Source organism: Miscanthus floridulus, chromosome 1 (assembly GCF_019320115.1).
Source record: "Miscanthus floridulus cultivar M001 chromosome 1, ASM1932011v1, whole genome shotgun sequence".
NCBI classification, from domain to species: Eukaryota; Viridiplantae; Streptophyta; class Magnoliopsida; order Poales; family Poaceae; genus Miscanthus; species Miscanthus floridulus.
This window is the reverse complement of record NC_089580.1, coordinates 138575920-138586698: the sequence shown is the minus strand read 5'-3', so window position 1 is coordinate 138586698 and position 10779 is coordinate 138575920. Positions and strand designations below refer to the sequence as shown.

At 42.7% G+C, this 10779-nt stretch overlaps 1 long non-coding RNA gene and 2 pseudogenes across 1 annotated transcript; 2 read left to right on the top strand and 1 right to left on the bottom strand.

Moving 5' to 3' along the window:
• Nucleotides 1-1041: 1041 nt before the first annotated feature.
• Nucleotides 1042-4555, top strand: LOC136464117 (uncharacterized; annotated as a pseudogene).
• Nucleotides 4556-4598: 43 nt separating this feature from the next.
• On the bottom strand, nt 4599-6906 carry LOC136464107 (uncharacterized; annotated as a pseudogene).
• A 63-nt stretch (nt 6907-6969) lies between these two features.
• LOC136495249 (uncharacterized) lies at nt 6970-9678 on the top strand. Its single transcript, XR_010768946.1, has 4 exons — nt 6970-7155; nt 7235-7324; nt 8439-8541; nt 9516-9678. It is a non-coding gene; the product is annotated as an uncharacterized lncRNA (long non-coding RNA).
• Nucleotides 9679-10779: the final 1101 nt, after the last annotated feature.

Sequence of the window (10779 nt, the reverse complement as noted above, 5' to 3'; positions counted from 1 at the left end):
CCCGGACAGTCCACCGTTCACTTGAAACTAGCCATTAGATTCAAACGATAACGCCTGATAGTCCGGGAATTATAGGCGGACAGTCGGCCGTTCAAACTCGACAACGTGTCCAGAATATGTCTAGAACCCTTGTTCCTCGGGAATTAGCCAGCAGACAGTCCGCCCTTATAGGGCCAAACATTCCACTGTTCATTTCCAATAGCCAGGATGAGTTTCAAGAGTTTCTAGCAACTCTGCATGCCACTGATTTTAGCCGGCGGACAGTCCACCACCTAGGCACGGACAGTCCGTCGTTCACCTATCAGCCCATGAACATTGTGAGCGTCGCGTCCGATCCCTCCCAAATGTCAGCGTCCGAGGACCACGGACTATCACACCCCAAAATTCCTATTTTGGGACGTGAATATAAAACATTAAATAAAATAAATGGTTTTATGGAAGACCACTTTTGGCCCCTCAACTATCATGTTGGTCTAATTTTAACCCCCAACTACAAAACCGTCTGATCCAAGCACTAGAACTTTCAAAACTATCCAGTTTTAGCACCTTAGCGTGATTGAGGCGGTTTGCGCTGACGTGTGCCTGGTTTTGACCCACCACGCTGGCATTGATGGCCACGTAGGATGGCTGCGTGAGTCAAAACAGGAGCCGGCCTACTCAGCTCTCTCTCTCCCTCTCAGTTCCTCTCCCCTGAAGCCTAGACGCCATTGTCGCCTCCGTCGCCGTAACTTCTACCGCATCCTCTCCTCCGGTGCCTCTGCGTCCGTAGTCTCCCCTCTGCCTGGGAGTCCTCCGCCGCTGCCTTCATAGTCATATGGGCTTGGAGGATTGAAACATAAAGGATGAACACGCTCAGGTACGGTTGAATCCATCTGCATTTCTGCATGTAGGGATGGAAGTACTCTTAGGTTAGTTACCTCAGATCCATAATCCTAAGACTCTACTATCTGTTGTAGGAATGGACCCTTTGGAATTTCTTGGTGTTCGATTTCACTTTGGTGGCGAGTTTTTCAATGATGTGAAGAAGGTGGAAATGAGGAGATGTCATTCATCGAGCGTGACAAAATTTCTTTGCCTAAAGTAATTGGACATCTTAAAGACCACTACAATGCTTCAGATCCTGTTCTTCTCCATTGGTTGTTCCCTGGCAAGGATCTACTAAATGGGCTTAGAGTTTTGGTAGATGATAAGGCTTGTTTGGACATGTCTAAATGTGTTACTGATGGAGGGGTTGCAGATGTATTTGTTGAGCTTATTGAAGTAAAATTTGATGACATGGAGAGTGAGGAGGAAGAGGATGGAGAGGACTAGTGTAGTGACTAGGAGGAAGATGCTAAAATGGAGAGTGAAAGAGCAGATAGTGAAAGCCCTAGGATGGAAACACCTCATGAAAACAATGTGGTGGTTGAGAATTTGGCTATAATGAACATGTCATCACTAGAACAAGTGAAGGACTTAATAGGTGCTACTAAGTATTTGCATTGGGTTAGAGAGAAAGAGGCTCCTATATAGAAGTTGGTTATGCAAGAAGAAGTGTCTGTTCATGAAGAGGCTCCTATATAGAAGGAACATAGTTCAGATATGGATGATCCCAGTGACAAGGATTACTTGCATGGTGATGATGAGAGCAGTGGAGAGGATGAGGAGGCAATCTAGATTAGAGCTGAGCTAAAGGATTTAAAGAAGAAATTGAAAGCTAGAGGCATGTTGGTGGTTGAGGAGGAAAGGCATGAAGTCAATGTGGAATGTGCTAATGAAGAGGATGGCTGTGATTCCCATGCTATGGATACTGATGAAGAGGATGATTCATATGATGAAACATCTGATGGAGAGTTGGTTAGGAAGGAGAAGAAATTCCCCCAAGTTTGATGCCAATGCTCCAGTGCCAGTATTCACTATTGGGATGGCTTTTAGTAATAAGTCAACATTCAGGGAGGCTATCATCAAGTATGGGCTGGCAGAAAGGAATGTGATTAAGTTTGTGAAGAATGAGAGCACAAAGTGTAGAGCAGTTTGTTCATGGCCAAAGTGCCCTTGGGTTTTGCATCTATCAAAGACATCAAGGCCAAGTAGTTGGCATATAGCCACATGTAAAGATGTGCACACATGCCCACCAAGGAGAGACAACTCTTTAGTGACATCAAGGAGAATAGCAGATAAATATGAGAAGTTGATATTGGCTAACCCACAGTGGTCAGTTGAGAGTATGAGAGAAACAATTTAGGAGGAAATGCTTGTAGATGTTAGTATTTCAAAGATTAAGAGAGCCAAATCAATTGTGATGCAAAGGATGTATGATGCAACCAAGGGGGAGTATGCTCTAGTGTTTGACTACCAGCTTGAACTGCTGAGAAGCAATCCTAGGAGTACAATAGTAGTGAAGCTTGACACTAAAGAACTTGAACCCATGTTCATGAGGTTTTATGTCTGCTTTGATGCATGCAAGAAGGGGTTCCTTGCTGGTTGCAGGAAGGTTATTGGACTGGATGGTTGTTTTTTTAAGAGATTAACCAATGGAGAACTGCTTTGTGCACTAGGTAGAGATGCCAACAATCAATTGTACCCAATAGCATGGGCAGTTGTAGAGAGGGAGACCAAGGAGTGATGGGACTTTTTCTTATCTTTGTTGAGCACTGACCTGCAGTTTGGTGATGGTGATGGTTGGGTGTTCATTTCTGATCAACAGAAGGGGCTCATCAATGCTGTAAACAAGTGGGAACCTAAGGTGGAGCATAGGATGTGTGCTAGGCATATCTATGCTAACTGGAGGAAGACGTTCACTAGCAAGAAGTATCAGAAACTTTTTTGGTGATGTGCAAAGTCTTCATCAATGAATCTATTCAACTACAACATGAACAAGCTAAAGGAAGGGACGCCACATGGGGCTGATGCTATTTTGAGAACTAATCCTGAGCATTGGAGTAGAGCATGGTTCAAAATTGGGTCATTCTATGATTCTGTGGACAATAACATGTGTGAGTGCTTCAACCACTGGATTCTAAAAGCAAGGTCCCTTCCAATCATAAGTATGCTTGAAGGTATAAGGCGCCAAGTTATGGTAAGAATCCATGAGAATAGGAACAAGGCAGAAAGGTAGACAAGTCTCATCTGTCCAAACATCTATAAGAAGCTAATGACATATATCACAGCTAGTGGGTTCTGCCATGCTATTAGCAATGGAAACAATTGCTATGAAGTAACCTACTGGGATAACAGATTCACTGTGAATTTGGATTAGAGAACTTGCTCCTGTAGGTTCTGGCAGTTGTCAAGTTTGCCCTACCCTCATGCTATTTCCTACATCTACTATGCATCTAGGCCTTTAGAAGAATTCATAGCCAAGTGTTATTCCATTGAGTACAACAAGACATATGCACACTGTCTACAACTAGTGGAAGGCAAGGCCTTCTGGCCAGTATCAAACAGAGAAAAGCCATTGCCCCCCAGGTATGTAAGGATGCCTGGAAGACCAAAGAAGGAGAGGAAAAGGCAAGATGGGGAGAAGAAGAAGCCACCTCAGGGTAAGCTATCCAAGAAAGGAACAGTTATAAGGTGCAGAGTATCTAAAGGGATTGGACACAATAGGACAACTTGTAGCAGGAGGATAGGTTCTAGTAATGCAAGTGCTGGTGCTTCATAGTCTGCTAAAGGAAGTGGTGGTGCATCTCAGTCTACTAGGGATAGTGGTGGTGCATCACAGACTGCTACAGGAAGTGTTGGTGCATCACAGTCTATTAGAGGAAGTGGTGGTGCTTCACAGTCTGATAGACGCCCAACTTCAAAAAGGAAGCCATGCCCTTCATCTACTACTGCTAGTAGCAAAAGACATTGCTCTCAGTTATCTGTTGACTACAATGTAAGTTTAACTGCTTATTCCATGTTGTCATTAATAGTAGGATAGTAATATACTTTCTTTGTCTTAGTTATATACTTCCTTTGTCTTGCGGGATGGGCAAAAAGCTATGAAGTCATTAGCAAGAGTGAACACAACACTGAAGGAAGGGGCTCAGGCTAAGGTCACCCTAGAGGCCACTATACCAAGGATGTCTGGAAAGCACTATAAAGCAAGCCTCCAAGTTTTAGGTGCATCTACCTCCAAGGTTGTTGTGTCAGCTGTAGGACCACCCAAGTAGATTTATCCAAAGGAAGGAAGACCAAGTGCAGCTGATCACAAGGGAGCCACTCCTTCTACCGTACTGCTGACAGGCCCAAATCCTTGAGCCCATGTTTGTGTCTATGTGTTATCTATGCTATCTGGAACTTCATGTATGTGTCAAATTTCATGAGTCTATGTGTGTGCAACCTAAACTATTGTAATGAACTTGATGTTCTGTGTATCACCAACCTAGAGGAAGTGGTGTGCAAGTTGAACTGGGTTACTGAACCAGAACTGAATGGCATCCTATTATGATCTGTGTTTGTGTTTAGGATATCCTTGTGTTTATTATGTGTTAATCACCAACTGAATGTCATCTATTGTATTGAACTTTAGTCATCTCTTTGTGCATACGCCATCAAAAATTTGACAAAGCTCACTGGTTACAAAGCTCACTGAAACATTTCACTAAAACATTAGGATATGAGCATTAAACTGATACTCATACATGGTCGTGAGCATTATGCTCATGCATTAAGCTGATACACAACCCATAATAGTACCAACAGGTTTCCAGTACCAACATGGATCCTACTAACTACAACTACAACTACACCTACACCAAGGCTAACACCACATTGACTTACATGATCCAAGGCATCCAGGAAGCAGCCACTAATCCTACACACACAAATAGAGCACCAAACAAGAGCTTTCTCTCCTTCTCCAATGTCCCTATCCTCACCTCTAACTCAACTCTAGATTCAGCTCCCAACTACAATTCAGCTTGCATAATGGCCACATCTCTCTTGGCTGCAACAAACATGGCCTCTCTGTCTTCATTGTACCTGACAGCGCCTTCCAGCTCAAGCTACAGTCTTTGATTCTCCCTTGTTATGCCTTCCAGCTGAAGCTACAGTCTTTTGATTCTCCCTTGTTGCACCTTCCAAGAGTCTTGCAGTCTCCATTCTTGCATCTTCCAAACTCTGTTCAGCTACTCCAGTTGCACGCTTCTAGTACTTCACTGCATCTCGCAAATCAAGCAGAAGTTGCTTCATGAAACTACTGTTTGGCGGATCCACCCATCTATAAAAGTCGCAACCACTATCCTATGAAACAAACCAATAACCAAATCCATAACCAATAGATCAGAGACACACTCAATTACTGATGCATCTACAGACTATGAGTCACGAAGAGAACAACTTACACAAGCCCGTGCACACTTCAGATACCGTAATCCTAGGTTCAAATCACTCCAAGATATGAACCTAGCAGCTTTTGCACCGCATTTACATAGCACCGCTGGGGTATACTCCAGTGGTCCTTCACGATAGGGGATGGGTGAGGATGAATCGCCATGGGGAGATTGCGGATGCAGAGGCACTGGAGGAGAGGATGTGGTAGCGGCTACGGCGATGGAGACGGCGGCGGCGGCGACGGAGGCGGCGACGGCGTCTAGGGTTCGGGGGAGAGGAACTGAGAGGGAGAGAGAGTTGAGCGGGCCGGCTACTGTTTTGACCCGCGCGGCCGTCCTACGTGGCCGTCAATGCCAGCGTGGCGGGTCAAAACCAGGCACACGTCAGCGCAAACCGCCACAATTGCGCCGAGGTGCTAAAATTGGACGGTTTTGAAAGTTTCAGTGCTTGGATCAGACGGTTTTGTAGTTGTGGGTCAAAATTAGACCAACATGATAGTTGAGGGGCCAAAAATGGACTTAATCCTTTTATAAAATCTTCCAAGATTTAATTATGTTGTTTATAACTTAAACAATGAAAATGTGGTTTTCTCAAATTTTTGAAATTTAAATTTGATATGTTTGTTGCATTGATTGCATTAATTTTATTGTGTGAAAAATGATTTATTAAAATATCGATTATGCCTTGAATAGGTTTTGCTCTATTTATTTAAGAAAAAAAAGTTCAAATTATGCTTGAAAAGGGTATAAAAGAATAGTTTCAAATTTTATTTTTCAGAAACAAGTTTTATACTAGTTTTCGCATTCTAATTAAATTTGTTCTTGCATTGTGTCTATCTCCTTCAGAATCAGTTCAATCCAGATTTCTTCTCTTTCCCTTTTTCTTACTTGTTCATGCAAACTCAAACTTTGATCGTCCTTTCTTTCTACTCTGAACCAGACCATATATACACAATCAATATACAAGTTCTTCACGTCGTGCTAATTCCAATCTCTCTCTCCTCCTTTTTGTGATGACAAGAACCAATTCTTTCTTCGTTTCCTTGGACCACGTTTCTTTGCGCGTGATTTACTAAGACAAAGCTAGCAATCATGTTCTTCACGTATTATGCCAACCATGCATAATGTGATTCTAATATCTCCTTTGTGGGTTCCATTACAGACCGTGTGGACCATCACAAATTAATGACGCCTGAGCATTGAGCATAATTCTGAAAAAAAGAAGCCAAAACACTGTAGCGACTGGTTGTGTGAGAGAGGAACACTGTAACGGCTGGTTGATGAATAGTGCCGCTGTGAGGAGAAACCAGCCGGCTGGTTTCCAGACCAGCCAGGCGAACGGCACCAGAAAACACTTTAGTCTTCATTCATTTTCCAATCCGTTACTATTCTAGACTCTCTCTCCTTCAATGCCGTCATCTCTACCCGTGTGTAAGCTACCATAAATAAATCTCCATCAAAGCCACCATGCATGTAGCAAATAAAACGGAACCCACTATTCCTTGTCATCACTTCCCTAAATTCCATTCTATTAATCGTTATCCGTTCCGTTTCTTATCAGCACTAAAACAGCCACAGCAGATTATTATGTACGTTTCTCCCTCTCCCTCATGTGCCTATATAAAGAGGTCACCAGCACTCCAGCACTCCTGCGTCCTTTCATCATCTTGCCAGCCACCTCCGTCCCTCCTGCTGCAACTCCGCCGCCGTCGATCTCTCAGTTGAAACCACCGCATAGCCCTCCCTCCTCTTCCAATGCCGCACCCACCGCGATGATTTTTCTCTGCGAATGGTGAACCCCATCGCCGCTCGCCGTGCTCACTGGAGCACCCCGCCGCTGCCTTCTTTATTCCCAGTGCTGGTAAGAGGCTCCATGGTCGCTGGCTTTCCCCTCGAGGCTGCTAGCTAGCTCATCAGTTCTATCTTTCTTTATATCACAGAAACACCAGGTCGCATTCGCATGGGAGGCCTTCTCAGCTCCTCCTCTCGCCGGCATCCATCATCTCTTGGTTGTCAAACATCAGGCGCTGGTGAGAAGCATCCTTCTTTAATTTGTCGTCGTCGATCCTTTTCTGATTAGCGTCAGCCATCATAGCGCGCCGTGGAAATGGAAACTAGCAGCCTGAGTTTTCTTTCCAATCAATAGCCTAGTACAGAAATCCTTAGACCTGAGCCCAAAACATCGAAGTTAGTCCATTTTGTGCCAATAATATCTATGGTGCCTTTTGTTCTTGCCAGAACTGAAACGTTGTACTATGCCGAAATATCTTTGTTGCCATACATGAGCAGCCTTCTGGAAGTAGCATGCACCTGATGGTGCATGTGCTCTCTATAAACAAGTGCTCAGTCAATTTCTTTTTGCCTTGGACCTCCTTTCTGTGCCGGCAAGTAATGTTAGGTGCATGCTTTGTTCAAGGAATCAAAACGTCGCCAATATATATACAATTCCTTAGCCAAATTTCAATGCTCAAGTCAGGATTCTTTACATTCATTTATTTAATCCTTGTTGTCAACAGGAACCTAGCACGTAATGTCCACTCAAGTCACTTTATCCTTCAGTAATTCTCATTCAGATTAGCACAGCCATGCATCATGCATGTTGCTTTTGTCCTCGGCGACAGCAGCTTGCTGATAATTATCCTTCTCAATACATGTTGCGTAGCCTATCCTTGATGATGTCAGCGCTCCATCATTCTCATGTCACATATATGCATTCTTTTCTCTTCCAATAACAATATATAATTCCATTATATCCTTGTTGGTTGTTGTTTATCTTGGCAATTGCATCTTGTTGATGCCGTATACATTTTCAGTTTCCATCCAAAATATAATTCCAATATTCCTATAAATATCCTTTTTAGCAGCAATCTGGCTCATGTATTCTTTTTATTCTTCTGCATCACTGTCATCTTGCTCGCTAGTCCTTTCCAAATCACAATGCTTTTTGTGCAAATTAAATTTATTTAAAAATATTTAGTTTATTTAAAATGTCAATTTTATTATTTAAGATCCTAAAACTTCAAAATCCCGTATAATTTTAGAAATAACTTTGTTATGTAGTTTTGCGCTCACGTGATAGAATCATGCCTTCACGTTAGAATCGTTTTTGTCTTGTTTTTATAATTAATGGTGTACTGTTTTTAGGTTTAACGTTGTGCTTGTGCCGGATGTTGCGCTCTATAGAAATGAAGCTGTTCGAGGAAGATCCAGGACGAAAGTTGGAGAAGTCGAAGCAAGTATTTTGGAGGCAAGTGTAATATGAGTTCCCTTGTTACCTAATAACCATTTAATCACCTCTTCATGTACATGTGTCTAATATGATAAACCCTTAAGGACTTTAGCTAGAATCTTTGATATCTATATCCTTGTTACCTATGGGTTTCTGCATATGGGTAGACTGGCTTAGTTTGCAAATACCAAAAATTATGATGTTAATCTTGATTAATAGATTATGGAATCAATGTTAAAATGATGCTTTTTAGCAACATGGATATCAGGGGCTAGAGCATTGGGTCTTTTTGGGTGCTCTAGTCTGCCCTCTGTAAGGACTGAATCTCAAAGCGGTAACCCAGGATTTACAGTACAACCACGAGAACTACATGGCTCTGGTCTTAGCTCAGTATCTTTATATGTTCTAGTTTGTTAGCAGCTTACCAAAAGGGCAAGAGGGGGGGTACCATGCTGCTTATGGGCCTTGTCCTGTCTGCTGGACTAGGATCAAGTGTGTCACTCTTGGAGGAAGGTGTCCATGATATTTGGGAGACTGAAACCTTAGCGGTTGCTACTTATTAGAATGACTGGTGAAAACCTTCATAGTGATCCCTGTCTACTCACCTTGGAAGTGTTAAGGGGTCGACGGGCCCCGGACAAATGGGAATCACGACTTGTGAGTAAAGTTGTACACACTCTTCATAGTTATATAAACTGATATATCAGCCGTGCTCACGGACACGAGTGGCCTAGATCCTTTTCGAGATGGATGGTTCTATAGATGGTTTGGGATATGATTAATCTTGATGATAATTATTATACTTCACCTTGGGAGCTTAAGCATAACCTAGTAACTCAGGTTTAATAAATAAAATATGACCAACTAAAAGTGTTTACCGCAGTTCAGCCATGTCTAGCCTTTTGAGCCTTGCATCTCCTAATGTTATACTTGTTGAGTATGGTGCGCTCACACTTGCTTTATAATCAACAAAAATCTCGAATGGGTACCAGATGGTGATTCAAAGGAGAAGTTCCTTGAGATGTTACAAGAGTACTAGGCGAGTGCTCCCCCAGTCAACCCTCCCTATGGAGTACGGAGTCCTGAAGAGAAGATATAGGATAGTTTCTGCTATGCTTTGTAATAGATGTAAGTCTTGATGTAACTATGTTTTGATATATAATAAAGCATTGTTCTTGATATTCTTCATATTTGTCGCTATATGTGTTGTGTGGACATCCTGGGCACATATATAGTTAGCGCTTGGTATTCTTTGGAAAACTAGGTGCGACACGGATAGTTCGCCACCAAAGGGCAGACAGTCCGCCAATGTCCAGAAAGCAACCCAAGCTCTCTGTGACCTCCTCCTCGCTTCCAACTTCTTCTCCTTTGCAAATGTGCCAACACCACCAAGTGATGCACCACCTTGTGCATGTGTGTTAGCTTTTCACAAACATTTTATCAAAGGATTAGCTCTCTTTTTGTCGTGCCACTCGATCCTAGCAATGATGCAAAGTTAGATCACTCGAGTGGCACTAGATGATCGATATGCAAACAAGTTTATCCCTCTTGATAGTACGGTCATCTATCCTAAACCCGGTCATAAACTTCTCTACACACCTATGACCGGTGAAATGAAATGCCCTATAGGTTATATCTTTGCCTTGCGCTTTTTATTCCATCTCCTCCAATGTCGATGCAACACATGCATCAAAATGATCAACAGTGATATGATCCACTTCATATCATTATGTGACCTTATTGGTTCATCGATCTTGACTTCACTTGCTCTTCACCGTTGCATCGGTCCATCGGCGCCAAATCTTTGCTCAAGCATCTCGCAACGCGGTCCAGCGCTTCAAAGCCTCCGACTTGCCCTTCATTCTTGCAACCGGTCCATCAAGCCAAATCTCATCTTGATCTTCTCCACCTTAGTCACATGACTCCATGTCATATCTCATATGCAATGAGCTCCTTCATTACATATTCACCTGTGGACTAATCTCCTGTGTATTCTCACATAACCACATATCAGAACACCTATGTTGTCACTCAATTACCAAAACCAAACAAGGACCTTTCAGCATAGGACACTACTACAAAAATGATTTTGCGAGATGGTGCCCTTTTATTAACCGATGCGGTCACAAAATCCAACCGAGGCGTATGTTTTTATTTATGGAGGCGGTCACAAGTAACCATCTTGCAAAATTGTTTACCGATACGGACATTTTTATTTACTGAGGTGGTCAATATTGTCTGCCTTGGTAAATTGTT